The 18,596-nt window shown below is 34.3% G+C and overlaps 1 protein-coding gene across 1 annotated transcript in view; it reads right to left on the reverse strand.

The window, feature by feature from the left end:
• The window catches only part of LOC114892337 (cadherin-12), a 990,049-nt gene that overhangs the window by 768,092 nt on the left and 203,361 nt on the right, over window positions 1–18,596 (reverse strand). The window lies entirely within an intron of this gene.

Raw genomic sequence — 18,596 nt, forward strand, 5'->3', positions numbered from 1 at the left:
CATTAAATTCTAAAGTCCTTCTCACTTTCTATTATTACTTTTTCCTATTTGCGTGAGCTAGATTTCTAATGGTAAGACTAGAAAAGTTTCATTTATATCGGCGGGGGTTTCTTTTGTTTGTTTCCATCTCCATATCTTTCGTATGTGGTGCTGCTTTTCAGATAAAGAAAGGTTGTATATTTTGTATGTTGAAAATTACCAAAAAAATTTGGCAAAACTGTTTGGAAAAGACACATAATTTTGTGAGAACTCATCTGAGCAAACTGCCAAGACCACACAGCAAGTTCTGTACTTTGATCCAAATGGATGTTGGTTCCTGCCGCTTTTATATTAAACACTGACTAGAGTCCTAAGTATATGGGTATCTGGCTTTTCAATTTAACTTTTATGATATTGCTTCTGAATCCTGAATACACATTTCTGGTTAACAATTTTGTACGTTGTATCCTGTAGAAATTAACCTGGATTTGTACAGTTCCTTTTTTGGTATGTTGAATATTTTTTCTGATCTATCCATTTTTTTAAATGATAAAACACATATAACCTTCAACTCATTTGACTTCTACGGAATACCCTAATGCCAAATTTTCAAACCTTTTTCTATGCTTCTCACCAAAACGTGCGGTTTGACTCTCCGATAAAGTGAGATCTCCCTTGATACATTGAGACCTACTGCAAATTAATACCATATTTTCTAAATAAACAATTTCTCTGCTGTTTCTGTTTCACCCTAGTAAATGTATATGGGATGGCTTTATCAACATTGCAAATTTGTCCTTGCTTGCATTATGGCATGCTCTAGAAACAGCAAAGCACTTCTTATTTTGTCAGTCAGAGTAAATTATTTTTGTTTTATTTTACTGTATACATTTAAAATGGAAGCAAAATCCTTTCTATAGAGTCATTTTTGAAACACAGATATTGAATGGAATTGCATTATCTTTAAGTAGGGAAAACATAGTAAATCATCTTTTACTCATGAAGATATTTTCAAATTCTTTCAAGATTTTGGTAAATACAGTATTAACCAGTGTTTTTTTTCTTTTATTTATAGTTAAGTTTGGAGATACGAAATGAAATTATATTGTCAGAATGCAAGTCACAAATTATAGTTTTCATTTCATCAAAATGGAAGAATAGATACCCAGAATGGTCATTGTATATGAAACTACAAATTAGATACTGAAATATAAGGAACAACATTCAAAATGTATCACTGAAGTGACTGAAGAGGGCAAATTGTAATGAGGAATTATAATGGGGGAAAATAATAAGTGAAAAATAAAGAGAGGTCTATTACATATAATGATTAAATTTTTAATTGATTAGTAAGATACATCAGTTCTAAAGGTATATGCAATGAATAATATAGTTTGAAAACAGAGCTGAAACACAAAGTCACATAAAAATAATTATATTATGTGGAAAGAGTTTAATAAACTGTCTCAGCAACCGTTTGAGCAGAAAGACAAACTTTAAAAAAAAATAAATAGATTAACAAAAATATAGCAAATCAAAATAGCAAATATTTACAACTTGATGTACTTAACAGTGTATAGAAAATTGTATCCTTTCTATTTTACACTGTGATATTCTATATGTTCCCTGTAGATAAAACATGATATTTATAATAAATGAGCAAATAATAGGACGTGTCATTAGGATTAGTCTCATACAGGCCCTACTATTTAACTTTAATTTAATTAAGTTAGAAAAACATTCATTTGAACATTAAATCAAACAGAAGGCATAGACCTCGAAAAACTTATAGTGTAAAGAAGACACTTTAATGGATAACCCAAAACTTTTAAAGGTGATAACTGGTAAAATGACATAATTTTGGGGTGACGTAAAGATCCTGTACTAGTTTCCTATTGTTGCTGTAACAAATTACATTAACCTAGTGGCTAAAACAACACAAACGTATTATCTTACAGTTCTGGAGGTCAGAATTCCGAAATGGGATTTACTGGGATAAGATCAAGATGTCTGCAGGGCTGCATTCCTTCTGGAGCCTCCTAGGGAGAACTTTTTACCTGGACTTTTCCAGTAACTAGGGGCCACTTGTGTTCTTTGACTTGTGGCCCCTTCCTTCATCTTCAAAGCCAGTAACAGAGCATGTTCAAATTTCTGAGTCTCTGCTTCTGTTTTCCACTATAATACCTTTATGATGACATTGGGTCAATCCAGATAATACAAGATGGGCTTTATATATCAAAGGCTTTAATTTAACCGCACTTGTGAAGTCCCTTTATCACATAAGACAACATATTCATGGGTATCAGAAATCAGTATGTGGGCATCTTTTGCCTACCACAAGCAGTATTCAGAGGAACACAAGACTGATGTACATCTACATTAGAAAGTAAGAAAGGTTCTAAATTAGTAAACTGAAATGCAACCTGAGAAATCTTAGAAAGAACCCCAGAAGAAGCCTAAAAAAATTAAAAGGAGTACAGTACAAGTTAGATAGTATGAAAAAAAAGTTTGTAACATGGAACTACAGTAAACAAAGCTCAGCAAAGACAAATATTTCTTTGAACAAGTTAATAAAACAGTTCTCTAGCAAGATTAAGCAAGAAGATAGAGAATAAAAAATTATGCAGTACCACAATTGCTACAGCTTATGCCAATGAACAACCTTAAAACATTAAATTTGAAAATTTAGAAGCAGTATGTATATTACTCAAAAATATAGCTTACCAAAATTGATATAAGATAGTAATTATAAAATATGAATTGTCCTGTAGATAGTAAACAAATAGAATCAATACTAAAGCCCCTCCCCACCTCCCACCAAAACACTAAAAAAAAAAAAAACAAACAGTTGCTGATTCAATCATTTCAATTGAACTTTATCAAAGATTCAAGGTCTAAATAATTTTAGTCTATACAACACTTTCACAGGAAAGAAAAAGAGTCATTTATCTTCTAGTTATTGACAGTGAGCTTCAAAAAAAAGTAGCCACTAAATTTTAAGTAAGCAAAATCGTAGGGCAATCTCAGTCAAGAATACATTTGTAAAGATTTTTGTATCTGGTATCAAACCAAATGGAAATGTATTTAAAAATAAGGCATCATGGCCAGGTGAATTTTAACTCCAGGACCAAACTTATGCAAGACTATACATTTAAGTAAGAGGCTAGAAAGATCAGTAAAATTCAGTGGGGAAATTGTCAAAGTTGGAAAAATATCAAGAAAACATTTAACAATGGTTGGGAAATGATGAGATGATGGGTTTATTAGACAAATATTTTAAATTAGCTAGTATAAATATGTCCAGAGTACAAAAGAATGGACATATTAAAGATTAGAGAGAAGAAAAACAAAATGGAACAAATTTTAAAAAGAGACAAATCAATAAAAACAAAAGTATGTTCTTTGAAAAGATCTATAAAGTAGACAAACATAGCTGGACTAACAAAGGAAAATAAGAGAGAAGACTCAAATTACCAAAATTAATAAGACTATATGAAACATTGCTACTGATTCCAAAGAAATAGAAAGGATTATTTTCCATTTCCACTAGAATCAGGAAGAAGACAAGGATGTCTACTCTCTCCACTCTTATTCAACATAGTTTTGGAAGCCCTAGCTGTGGCCATCAGAGAAGAAAAAGAAATAAAAGGAATACAAATTGGAAAAGAAGAAGTAAAACCATCACTGTTTGCAGATGACATGATACTATACATAGAAAATCCTAAATATGCCACCAAAAAACTACGAGAACTAATCAATTAATTTGGTAAGGTTGCAGAATACAAAATTAATGCACAGAAATCTCTGGCATTCCTATACACTAACAATGTAAAATTAGAAAGAGAAACTAAGGAAACAATCCCATTTACCATGGCAACAAAAAGAATAAAATACGTAGGAATAAACCTACCTGAGGATGTGAAAGACTTGTATCCAGAAAACTACAAAACACTGATGAAAGACATCAAAGATGACATAAACAGGTGGAGAAATAGACCATGTTCTTGGATTGGAAGAATCAATATTGTGAAAATGACTATACTATCCAAAGCAATCTACAGATTCAATGCAATTCTTACCAAACTACCAATGGCATTTTTCACAGTATTAGAACAAAAAATTTTACAATTCGTATGGAAATAAAAGTTCCAAAATAGCCAAAGAAATCTTGAGAAACAAAAATGGAGCTGGAGGAATCAGGCTCCCCGACTTCAAATTATACTACAAAGCTAGAGTAATCAAGACAGTATCGTACTGGCACAAAAACAGAAACATAGATCAATGGTACAGGATAGAAAGCCCAGAGATAAATCCACACATATACAGTCACCTAATTTTTGACAAAGGCTGCAAGAACATAGATGGAGAAAAGACAGCCTCTTCAATAAGTGGTGCTGGGAAAACAGGACAGCTACATGTAAAAGAATGAAATTAGAACACTACCTAACACCATACACAAAAATAAACTCCAAATGGATTAAAGACCTAAATGTAAGACCAGACACTATAAAACTCTTAGAGGAAAACATAGGAAAACCACTCTTTGAGATAAACCACAGCAAGATCTTTTCTGACCCACCTCTTAGAGTAATGGAAATAAAAACAAAAATAAACAAATGGGACCTAATGAAACTTAAAAGCTTTTGCAGAGCAAAGGAAATCATAAACAAGATGAAAAGACAACCCTCAGAATGGGAGAAAATATTTGCAAATGAAACAACGGACAAAGGATTAATCTCCAAAATATACAAACAGTTCATGGAGCTCAATATCAAAAAAACAAGTCAATTAAAAAATGGATGGAAGACCTAAATAGACATTTCACCAAAGAATACATACAGATGGCCAAGAGGTAAGTGAAAAGATGCTCAACGTTACTAATTAATAGAGAAATGCAAATGAAAACTACAATGAGTATCACCTCACACTGGTCAGAATGGCCATTATCAAAAAATCTAGAAACAATAAATGCTGGAAGGGGTGTGGTGAAAAGGGAACCCTCCTGCATTGTTGGTAGGAATGCAAAGTGATACAACCACTAAGGAGAACATTATGGAGGTTCCTTAAAAAACTACAAATAGAACTACCATATGAGCCAGCAATCCCACTACTGGGTATATACCCTGAGAAAACCATAATTCAAAAGGGTCATGTACCAAAATGTTCATTGCAGCTCTATTTACAATAGCCCGGAGATGGAAACAACCTAAGTGTCCATCATCAGACGAATGGATAAAGAAGATGTGGCACATATATACAATGGAATATTACTCAGCCATAAAAAGAAACAAAACTGAGCTATTTGTAATGAAGTGGATAGACCTAGAGTCTGTCATACAGAGTGAAGTAAGTCAGAAAGAGAAAGACAAATACCGTATGCTAACACATATATATGGAATTTCAGGGAAAAAAATGTCATGAAGAACCTAGGGGTAAGACAGGAATAAAGACACAGACCTACTAGAGAACGGACTTGGGGATATGGGGAGGGGGAAGGGTGAGCTGTGACAAAGCAAGAGAGAGGCATGGACATATATACACTACCAAACGTAAGGCAGATAGCTAGTGGGAAGCAGACGCATAGCACAGGGAGATCAGCTCGGTGCTTTGTGACCACCTGGAGGTGTGAGATAGGGAGGGTGGGAGGGAGGGAGACGCAAGAGGGAAGAGATATGGGAACATAAGTATATGTATAACTGATTCACTTTGTTATAAAGCAGAAACTAACACACCATTGTAAAGCAATTATACTCCAATAAAGATGTAAAAAAAAATTAATAGAGGAAAAAAAAAGATAGACATCTCTCTGTCATAGATGAGATGATTTAATACTGTTAAAATTACAATACTCTCTAAATCGATCTACAAAGTTAACAAAATCCTTACTAAAATCTCAGGTGGCATTTTTTTGCAGAAATTGTTGAGATGATCACATAATTCAACCACTCAGAATAGACAAAACATTCTTGAAAAGGCGAAAGAAAGTTGGAGGAGTCACACTTCCCAATTTCACAAGTTATTACTCAGGGCAGTAAGCAAGGCAGCATGGTACTATCATAAGACTAAACATATAGACAAATGGAATAAAATTGAGATCTAGAAATAAACTCTTAAATTTATGGTTAACTGATTTTGATAAGGATGCCCAGACAATTCAATGGGGATGGAAGTTTTTTCAACAAATGATACTGGGTCAGCTGGATATCCACATTCAAAGGAATAAAGTTAAACTTCTTTTTCAAACCTTATTAAAAAATTTACTCAAAATGGATCATAGGCATAAACAGAATAGCTAAAGTTATAAGCCTGATAGAAGAAAATGTAGAAGTAAATATTTGTGAACTTGGATTAGGTCATGGTTTCTTAAACAGGATATCAAACAGAAGCAACAACAGTAACAAAAAAAGGATAATTGGATCACACTAACACTAAAACCTTTGTGCTTAAAGGACATCATAATGAAAGTGAACATTCAACACACAGAATGGGAGAAAATGTTTACAAATTAGTATCTGATAAGGGGATTTTTTCTGATATATGTATATATATATTCATATTTCCATCTCAATAATAAGCAGCAAAATAACCCAATTAAAGAAATAATGACAAATGATTTGAAGAGACATATTTCAAAAAGAAAATATATAAATGGTAAACAAACATATAAAATATGCTGAACATCATTACTATTTAGATAACACAAATCGAAATGACTTCACATGCATTGAGTGGCTATGATTTAAAAAGACAGATTGTGAAAACGGTTGGTAAGGATATGAGGAAATTGATCCTTTATACGTTTGTAATTAGAATGTAAAATGGTACTGCTTTAGAACACATTTTGGAAGTTCCTCAAAAATGTTAAACGGAGTTATCATATGACCTAGCAATTCCACTCCTAAATAAGCATGCAAGAGAAATGCAAATATATATCAAATAAAAACTTAATATGAATGTTTATATTAATATTATTCATAGTGGCTCACATGTAGAAACTACCCAAATGTCCCCAAATCTGTTGCATGGGTAAATTTGGTACTGTATATTCATATAACATAATATTATTCAGCAATAAAAATGAAGCAATAATACATGCTACAGTGTGGATGAACCTTGAAAATGCTATGCTAAGTGAAAGAAGTAATAAAAAGCCATATACTGTAGGAAAACATTTCTATGAAATGTCCAGAAGAGGCAAATCTATAAGGACAGAAATAAAATTAGTGAATGCTAAGGACTGGAGACAAGGTTGAATGGGGAATGACTGCTACTTGCTGCTGGTTTTTTTGTGAGATTTAAACCTTCTTAAGTTAAATGGTGGTGATAACTGTACAACTGTGTAATATACTATTACCATTAAATTGCACACTTTAAGTGACTGAATTTTATGGTATGTGAATTGTATGTCAATAAAGATGTTTTTAAAATAAATAAATAAATGCACTGTCATTTTGTGGAGTCCTGGAAGAGGACAAGTTGAATGCAGGGGAGCAGTGGGATGGATATTTCAGTAAATTGTTATTGGTTTTGCTTAGAATAGTGATGCAAAAGAAACATTAAATATCAAAGCTAAAATATTTGTTGATTAATGGGCTATGGGCATGAAGGTCACTAAGATAATACAGGTAGCACTGCAATTTTTTTTTTTTTTTTTGGCGGTACGCGGGCCTCTCACTGCTGTGGCCTCTCCCGTTGCGGAGCACAGGCTCCGGATGCGCAGGCTCAGCGGCCATGGCTCACGGGCCCAGCCGCTCCGCGGCATGTGGGGGGCACGAACCCGTGTCCCCTGCATCGGCAAGCGGACTCTCAACCACTGCGCCACCAGGGAAGCCCGCACTGCAATTCTTTAATGCTACTCTGACAGGCAGCAATCATATATCTATTAATAAAAATATTAGTTAAACCTATAATTATTATATTTATATGTACAATTCCAGCTTATGAGCACAAAATAAGGCATTCTTTAGATGTTCAGCACTATTTAAAATATCACATTGTTTCTATTTTCCTTACAGACTGTCCACATAGACAGTGTTTCTTTGAGTCACAACCACAATACTTTTTGTTATATTAGAAAAAACATATTGAATATATACAATGGAATATTATTCAACCACGAAAAGAAGGAAATCTTGCCATTTACAACAACATGGATGGATCTCTAGGACATTATGCTAACTGAAATAAGTCAGACAGAGAAAGACAAATACCATATGATCTCACTTATATGTGGAATCCTCAAAAAATAAAATAAAATAAAAAATAAAACAGCAACAACTGAATTCATAGATACAGAGAACAGAGGCAGTGGATTGGTGATGGATGAAATAGGTGAAGGCGGAAGGTAGTCCAAAGGTACAAACTTCCAACTATAAAATAAATAAGTTCTGGGGATTTTATGTACAGCGTGGTGACTATAGTTAATAACACTGTACTGTATATTTGAAAGCTGCTAAGAGGGTAGATCTTAAAAGTTCTTGTAAAAATATTGTAACTCTGTGTGGTGATGGATGTTGACTAGACTTAATGTGATAAGTACTTCACAATATATGCAAACATCAAAGCATTATGCTGTATACCTGAAACTAATAAAATGTTATATGTCAATTATATCTTAATTAAAAAAAGAGATACTGAAAAATATACTACGCATTATAGAGAGTAAAACAACATATGGTTACAATTATTTCCAAAGAATATTTACAAGTGTTGATATTACTGATGGTAATTCAAATTTTCTGCTAAGTGACACTCCACCACAGCATGCTCAAAAATTTCTTTGTGCTAATCTCATCTCCAGGCAATACCAACCATCCACCACCCTTGAGGTGGTTGTTAACTATGTGTTACCAGCTACACATTAACTCTGAAAAATCCTTCATTCGCTTGTGATAATAACTTCAAAGAAAGGAGAATGGGAATCTAAAACATCTACTATGACAAGCACCAGATGCTGCAAAATGCAGCATAAGCACAGGACAAAAGCATTCAATTTCACAGTCACGGAATAAAGTACAGTAAATTGCCCAGACAGCACATCAAAATGGCGCAGATTTTGCTTCCTCTCCCAGGATCAGCGGATAATTAAAGAGCATGGTCTCATAAAAGCCTCTTGCAAAAATTCAACTCGTATGTTTTTACTTCTTTTTAGTTGACATAAGAGTTGTTTACCTTCTTAATTGTAATTTGTTAAAAGTCTTAATCATCAAAGCATATTGACCATATTAATGAAAAGGTATTCCTCTCTGGTCAATTACTGTGGTATTCAGGGAGAATAAAAATGAGAGTTAGCAATATCAACTTTATAAACCAAATAGAGAGTGTATATAGCTTTCTCAACTTCAAGATGAAGTTATTATTATTATGCTATTGTTGTTATTATTATTATCTTTTATCTGCCTCTGGCAGAGTATTATAAGAAATAAAACCTGATGGAAGAACCACAAGGTAGGGCTCAGTTTGATTCACACACACACACACACACACACACACACACACAGACACACATACACACACACAAGTTATAATAAAAAATAAATGGGGACTTCCCTGGTGGCGCAGTGGTTAAGAGTCCGCCTGCCAATGCAAGGGACATGGGTTCGATCCCTGGTCTGGGAAGATCCCACATGTCACAGAGCAACTAAGCCCGTGTGCAACAACTACTGAGCCTACAAGCCACAACTACTGAGCCCACATGCTGCAACTACTGAAGCCCATGCGCCTAGAGCCCATGCTCCGCAACAAGAGAAGGCACAGCAATAAGAAGTCTGTGCGCTGCAACAAAGAGTAGCCCTCGCTCGCCACAACTAGAGAAAGTCCACGCGCAGCAGTGAAGACCCAACACAGCCAAAATAAATAATAATAAGTAAAATTTTAAAAAAATAATTAAAAAAAAATCACGGATAAGTTTCTATGTGTCAGGAACTATATTAAGTTCTGGATTAAGAATGGCTAATACAACAATCATCAAGCAACAGAGTCTAGTGGGGAATTTAATGAATAAACAAATATCATATCTTGACGCTGGAGGTGTGCTCAGAAAGTTACATGAGAAGTGCTGGGCCTCTCCCTGTCAGGAGTGATGGTTGTCAGGTAAGGATGCCTACAGAAGGGGATAACTCAGTTAAATTGTCCATGAATGAGGAGCAGTTAGCTTTAAAGACAATGAAGATGAGAAGATAGGGCATTTCATGAAGTGAAAGTAACATGAACAAAAATAGAAGGCTTGAGCAGTAGTGTGATATATGTGGAGGGAAATTACAAGCAACCCAGCCTCGTGGAATGGAGTGGAGAACAGCAGTAAAAGTTGTATCAAATCATACTCCAAGTTATATACAGTAGCATAACCTGAATCCTAGTTCTGAAATTCCCAACACTTACTAATGTTCCTGGGCAAAAATTTTTAATCATTCTGAGATGACATTTAACCTTTCTTTCAAATTCCTATTGATTGAACTGAAAATGACAGTCTTCCCATAACAATCTAAGCCAACCTGCAGATGCCCTCTACAGGATTAAGACCAACAGGGACTTAGACTGTCATCAGACACTACCAAGAAGTGCTCTGCACACGTTAGTTTATAACATTTAGAGGTAACATTTTTGATGTCCAGTTCCAAGGACTAAAGCCCTCGTACGTGAACAGATCATCTCATTTTTACTTGGAAAAACCCAGTTTTCTAATTCTATCTTCATTTATTAGCTCTATGCTTGTTAGCTCTCTGGTGGCCGTGATGACCTGCCTCAAGTACTAGGACATGAAACATTTAAATCTAATTTACCACAATACAGCTGAGTCAGAGTTCTGAGGAGGAGCCCATCACATATTTTTTGTTTTAGGGTCTCCAATTATTCAACCCATTAATCTGGAAGACTTAACTGAGGGTAATATTTTACTTAATTTCTACAAATAAAAGCAATTTCCCCCCTCTCTTTCTTCTACCAGGAAAAGACATTAATTTAACAAATATATTGAGTACCAAAAACGTGTCAGGTACTGTTCTTGGTGCGTGGAATACATCTTTGAGCAAAGTGTACAAAAGCTCTCATCATCTTTATTTTATATGCTAGTGGAAAGGGGAGGCAGAGACAGAAAATAAACAATAAAGGAAGTATTCCTGAATATTATGCTATTTTGCTATCATAAATCCCCATTTGATTCTTTTGATATGATTCTTCTCCATGACATTTTACCCTGAAATTCTTCATCTTTTTGCCAACCTCCATGATAGTTTCTCTTTTTGTGGTATCTCTCGGGAGAGAGGCTGCTATTCCTTTTTTTCTGTATCATCCAATGATACACAAAAAGCCCTTGGAAACAACAAACATTTACAGGAAACCTAATATTATTTTGTCATGTGTTATTTTAACAATCTTAAAACATATATCCTCTATATTCTCATTTCCTACGTGCTCTGTCCAAACTACTTAGTACCATCACAATCAGGTTCTAGCTATATCGTTTGCTTCATTCCTCTACTCCTTCATTGTAATCACATTGGAACACCCAGAATTATCTGAACATGATATCCACATCTTTGGCTCACTCCTGTACGTCGTATAATTTAACATCCCATCTTTTGCTGCTGTTGAATTTTTAGTAGTCCAGTTGTCATTTTCTCTGGGAAATGTGTTTTCATTTTCCTTACATTTCACTGATTGATCATTCCTTACTACACAAACAATTTTGGAAAATATTTTTAAAATATTCACTTTGTTTCACACATTCACATCTTATCAATGAGCAAAACATACAAAACCCATTGACTTTCCATCTTTACCATTATCTAAGCACTGTTACATCTTGCTTGGACAACAGTAATAGTCTCCCTGCTTCTTCAACAATTCATACATCCCCTACCAGCTGTCAGAATTATCTTTGTAGAATTTAAACCAATCACTTCACTCCCAGTTTTAAAGTCCTTTAGTAGCCTCCATTTGAAATTGGGTTAAAATCTGTCATTCTAAAGCTCTGTCTGATGTGCCCAACCCACTTTATTTCACCATCACTTGTTCTGCCTCAGTCATACTAGACTTATTTTCCTCCCTGAAGACAATGGGTTTACTCTTGTCTTAGGCCCTTTGTACTAACTAAGGCTTCTGTTAGGATGCTCTTGTCACTGATAGTCGCTTGGCTGGCTCCTTTTGTCATTCATGTATCAGCCAATCATCGTGTCCACAAAGAAGCCTTCCAAAACTGCATGATCTAGATTCTCGTATTTTAAATTTTACTTTTATTGATTCTGTTTCCTCACACGAAAGTATAAACCAGGCGAGAGGGCTTTTCTCAGCCCTGTTCATTGCTGTATCTCTAGTGCTTTGAATAATGCCTGACATGGGAAAAACTCAGTATGTGTTTTTGATGAATGAACGGATCTTATTTATCTATGTAGCGATCTCTCCTCCAAGGCCAGGAACAAATGTGGCCTCCATCTTTGTAGCCCAACTCTGCAGAGGATCTGGGAAGCAGTAAGATCTAAATATTTGTCAGATAACTATCCAAGTAAACTTACTGTTTACAAGAGAAAAAGACAGTATATCATTTAGCAGTATTACACCTGTAGTAGACCAAAATAACCCAAATAATTTCAAATTCTTTTCTACAGAAATGATAGCTTGTAGTTTATATTTATCCCATTCATAAATGAAATATTATATGAAAAAATAAGTTATTTAACATTCACAGCTTACTCTAGACATAAATGGTATATTAATATTTCATATCCTTAGGCAACTAAAAGGACACAGTTTGCTCATTGGCAGGAGGATAAAGTTTTTGGGGCAGCTTCTTTAAGAAGCATGATCTCTAAGTCTTCTGCTTCATTTGCATTAATTCTCTGTGATTCATAAACTTTCTCTTCCCCGTGACCTTGGGATGACATTTCTATGGAAAAAAAAAAAAAGTCAAATGGGTTTAGGAGTGAAATCCCTGACCTTGGTATTAAAAAAAGGTAGATGGCTCATAAAAGAATAAAGTTCATGATATTTATAGTACCCAGTTAATCTTATTTGTGAGCATTATAACTGTGAAAATGAGAATGCCAGAAATGTAAGTTGTAGCAATAAGGGAGTTAGTCGAAAGACTTAATCAAAAAATGATCATTTTGTTATATATTTTTAGAAGAATTTTTGTAAGGAATGTGGTTTGCTAAGATTTATATTATCAAGTATTATTTTTAACGGTCACTATAAAACATCTATTTACTAAACTTTCTAAAGATAAAGAGAAACAATTATATAAAAATAAGTACAGATAAAAATTCTACATGAAAGGGATAATTTAATGATTTTACACAATCTAATTTCATCCTTACCTTACTATTCAAGTTTTTTGCTCTAGAATTGACTTTTCTTTTTGTTACTGTGCAAGTGAACGGGGCTGTCATTGGAATTTTTGTCCAGGATACCCCATAGCTCCCAGAGGTAATAATGGAAAAATGAATCACTTTACTTCACAATGTGCCTATGAAGCTTTTGTATTGATGCTTAAATCAAATTAAAGTAAGGTCACAGAGATACCTGACTCTCCTAGCATCAAAAAAAAAAGTACAAGGGAGATTGAAAGGGACTGCAAATATTTAATAATATTAAGACTTGATGAAATAGATGTAGCATTTAATGGCAACTCCCAATCGTTTCCTCAGCCCATAAGTCTATACTGTAATAACGTCGATTGTTCGTTCTGGGAAGTCATCTGGTTTCACATTACTGTCTACTTACTATCCTGATTTACTTTTTTTAGGTCCCAACTGAGCTCCTGAATCTTGTGTGATCCACCTATCATTGATTAAAAGAGAGCTTCCTTTTGCTGCAAACACTATACTTCAATGATTCGGTAAAATAACTCATACGAAATGAAAAGAGAATTACTCTGAATCTCTTCTAGCCTTTTTCATAATGACATTTTTTTGGATACTTACATGTGAATATACAAGAAATCTAGGTTCTATTTGGCAAGGAATATGGGGCAATATCATGCCAAAACTTATGCAGCACATTCTTGATGATGTCGTAGACAAACAAGTTAATGCTCAGTCCTTGCATAAAGAATTAAAGTGGAGCACATTAAGCATTCTAAGAATTGAAACAGCTTCCGCAAGCTTGTGAAAGGAAATAGATGAGACAGAGAAATACACTAAAACAGCTTCTGGGTTTAAAGGAAGCAGCAGACTGCCCTGCCCAGAGAGATACATTTTATAACAAAGTCAAGGAGATGACACACATATGTCTTTAGGCACTCATTGATTAAAACAAAAAATAATGAATTATGGGAGCAGAAAAAATCCCCATAAAATAAGAATGTGCTTTCTTGTCTTTTTTCCCCCGATGGAAGAATGGGGTAAGTGGAAACACAACTACTGAAAATGAATGAGTCATCAGCTAATCAATCATTCATTCTGTTAGTTCTTACACGTGCCCTAAGAATTAAGTGGTAGGTTAGCACTCAGGCTTAAACTGAGTATGGTTTCAACTCCTGAAGAATAACCACGTGGGCAATAAAAAGTTCTGGGTTATAACCATGCTCTTACTGTGATTAGCTATGTAGCTAATTTAACCCATTACTCAGCCATCTGGGCCTCACTTTCCACATTCCCAAGGAGGGGATTAACTATTTGATTTAAAAAGTATCTTCCAGCAACAGAATGCTAAACCTTATGGGATAATTGCTCTTCTTTGATTCTTAGCACACTAACAATAAAGCAAATATTAGTGCAACATTATAGATTTTTTAAAAACCTGAAATATTCATAGACAGGGCTCAGGTCACAAGACTAGTTAGTGACATGAATGCAAGACAGTACAATTCTACTAAATTCTAGTTAAGTGGCTGGGCACTGCACTAGAATTTAAGAAATAGTATTTCTTTGCCAGATGCATTTAGAGTACACTGCATATGGAATTACCATCATATTCTTGACCCAGGTTAGTTTTTACTCTTAACAAAATATATAACACTTTTAAAACTAGTCACACACTCAGTTTAGTATTACAAGTAATCGATCAGTTAGGAGAAGTCATAACACTATTTTTCTGAAACTAATAATTCATAAACTGCTCTGAAGATTTTGCCTTTTCAATTAACCTAAGAGACAATTCCAAAAAAACATATTTCAAGTAAAGGAAGCATTACCAGGGGATAACTTCATCACACAAATAATGTAAAGACTGTCATTCACTTTTAAGTATAAAGATATGGATTCCTGAGTCAAACTGCCTAACTTAGAACCTTAGCTCTCCCACATTCCACTGTGTGACTAATTTTGGACAAGTTAATTATCTTCTTTGTATCCCAGGATCCCTGTCAGTAAAATGGGGAAAATAATAATGTTACCTCATGTAGGTAGTGACTGGTGCATGACTAAAATTCAATAATAGTATATATTATTGATATTTAAATATAACATATTCCAGTATGAAAACATTTTTATTTCATTCTCTATAATAATTTAGTTCTGTTTTAGCCTGCTTGGGCTACCATAACAAACTCGCACGGACTAGATGGCTTAAACAACAGAAATATATTTCTCAGAGTTCTGGAGGGTGGGAAATCCACGATCTAGGTGCCAGTATGGTTGTTTCCAGGGAAATCTCTCTTTCTGGTTTATAGATGTCTGCCTTCTCCCTATGTCCTTACATGGCAAGGAAAGAGAGCTAGTGATCTGGAGCTCACTCCTCTTATGAGGACACCAGTTCTGTTGAATTAGATCCCCACCCTTATCACCTCATTTAACCTTAATCACTTCCTAAAGGCCATATGTTTAAAGATAGTCACACTGAGGGTTAGGGTTCCAATGTATGAATTTGGGAGAGACACAATTCAGGCCATATCAAGTTCCCACTAAATTTTCTATTGCTGATATCATTTTCCATTATAGTTATAATATTAATTTGTCAACTACTTTTGAACTAATATACTATCAAAATTCTTTCCTAGGCAATTCCTGAACTCATATGTCTATAGAAGGTCTTACCTAATATTGCCATTGATATATTTATTTAATTTTTATTGGAGTATAGTTGATTTACAATGTTGTGTTAGTTTTAGGTGTACAGCAAAGTGAATCAGTTATACACATACATATATCCACTCTTTTTTAGATTCTTTTCCCATATAGGCCATTACAGAATATTGAGTAGAGTTCCATGTGCTATACAGGAGGTACTTATTAGTTATCTGTTTTATAATATAGTAGTGTGTATATATCATATAGTGCCTTTTAAATGTCTCCTTTCTTCTAAATTGAAAGTGAGCCAATATTCTTTTTTTTTTTTGAAGAATATGCTTTGGTTTAAGTACATCACAATCTCTGATTAATCGACATTTTTGAAAGCTCATTTGTAACTCTGAATTCTTAACTAAACATTTGTGAATTGCCAGTAATTCACTTTATTATAATTTGAAGTAGTTCTTAAGAAGCTTATTTTACCTGCCACTGTAATGTAGAAACAGAGGATAAATTTTGACAAAGGCTGATGCAAGTTGACAATTTTGGCTTCCATATAACTGTTCACCTAAAATCTAGAATTATATGATAGAAATAGTAGTGTAGCAGCTGACCTTTAACCATATCTGAATTAGCTAAATATATTATAATATGTCACAAATCTTCAAAGCCAAGTTCAATCCAAATTTTCCTAGACTCCATTATGTACATGAATGCGGTTACTTTTAAAACTGAAATTTAATAAGCACATTTCATCCACTTGCTGCTCAGAACTTCTGGTCTCCTAGAAGCACACCTTCCAACAAGTGTCCCTGGGCTTTTAGCAAATCAGATACATCAAACTTAAATATCACAATTCCTCATCCAGTGATTTCTTCAGCTGCTTATCCACCATCATACTCAGTCCTACTGTTTCATAAAATAGAGATTTGATGTCCTTAAGAACACATAACAATATCTAGTATAGTGATTTACAGATTAAGTAGGAAAATTCACATACATCTCTTGGTAAGCTCTGCTACCTTACAACCAAAACAAGCATCAAAGGAACCGGACACCAGACACAGCTGACTACCAGCAACTTCGCTCTGCCCTGGTGATTTTGGTTTGATGCTCTTTCAAGCTCACTGTTTTGGGCTTAGAAATTTATCTGGATTATCGTCTAGGAGTTCCCTTGGGTTCCTACCAATGCCTTTTCACAATACTTCCTAGTCGTTTTTTCACACACGCTCAAGTACAACTGAAACCTGGCAGTTTGATTTCATTTCACGTAGACATAAGTATGGGGTATACAGTTTGGACCAAACACAATGGTTGAGGTGTTCAGAGACCAAGTTTATAATATGGAGTCGTTTTTTGACGGGCTTATTGTATCCACCATTTCAACGCATTGATTGCTATTTATACAATACTAAAGGATAAATTCTGACAGTTTTCTTTCATCCTTCACAAAGTTACATAACATATCCATGATAGTTGTCACATTTTAAAATGAGACTTTTTTTTGTTTTTCTGTCAATTACTTTAGCTTAACAAAAAAATCTATGAGTCAGAAAAAGACGAAAGTGAAAATACTGGAGTTTAGCAGCATAAATATATTTCAAAGGAATGCCAATTATAAAAATATGACCTTTTTAATCTCCAAAGTGAAAATTTTACCTAATTACAAAGTGATTCTAAACGGATGAAATAATCCCAGACGATGAAGGACAAGGAGAAAAGAGATTGTCAAAAAAGCTTAAGAGGTGAAATGAGGACTAGGGTCTTAGATATGAAATCCCCATAATAAAAATGTTAAGTACCTTTATTAACTGCCCACAATGCACCAGACACTCTGCCAGGCTGTGAATCCAATATTTTCAGTGTTTACAACAACCATTATTAGGAATAGGCTTTGTTACTTTCCCTTTACAGATGAACTGGCTGAGCCAACGAAAGTTCAGATGATGGTCCAAGGCTAGGCAGAACTCTGACTCAGATGCATGTTTCCCTTTGCCAATGCCAATTTCCTTTCCATGCACTGTGGTGCCATACATGTGAGAGTGGGAGATAGAGAAATTCATATTTCTTCACGTGATAACCCAAATGGGTACAGTAGGGAAGAAGGGACGAGAACAGCAGGAAAACAATTGGGTGTTATCATAACCATCACCATTTAGCATCATAAAAAATCATGATCTCGAAGATAAATCCCACATGTCTTTTAAGCAGGTTGGTATTTGACTCCATAATGTGATATTATGGTTCCTAAAGTAACAATTAAAAAAAAATTAGACTTATTTGAAAACAATATAAAAAAGAATGAAATAATGCCATTTGCAGAAACATGGACGGACCGAGAGATTATCATACTAAGTGAAGTAAGTCAGACACAGAAAGACAAATATATATCACTTATATGTGGAATCTAATAAAATGATACAAATGAACTTATTTACAAAACAGAAACAGACTCACAGACATAGAAAACTTGTGGTTACCAAAGGGGAAAGGTTGGGGGAGGGATAAATTAGGAATTTGGAAGTAACACAAACAACAAGGACCTACTGTATAGCACAGGGACCTATTACAATGTTTTGAAATAACCTAAATGGAAAAAGAATCTGAAAAAGAATATATATATATATATGTGTGCCTGTGTGTGTGTGTGTATATATATATATATATACACAC

Source organism: Monodon monoceros, unplaced genomic scaffold, assembly GCF_005190385.1.
Source record: "Monodon monoceros isolate NGI ecotype Baffin Bay Population unplaced genomic scaffold, NGI_Narwhal_1 Super_Scaffold_12, whole genome shotgun sequence".
Classification (NCBI taxonomy): Eukaryota; Metazoa; Chordata; class Mammalia; order Artiodactyla; family Monodontidae; genus Monodon; species Monodon monoceros.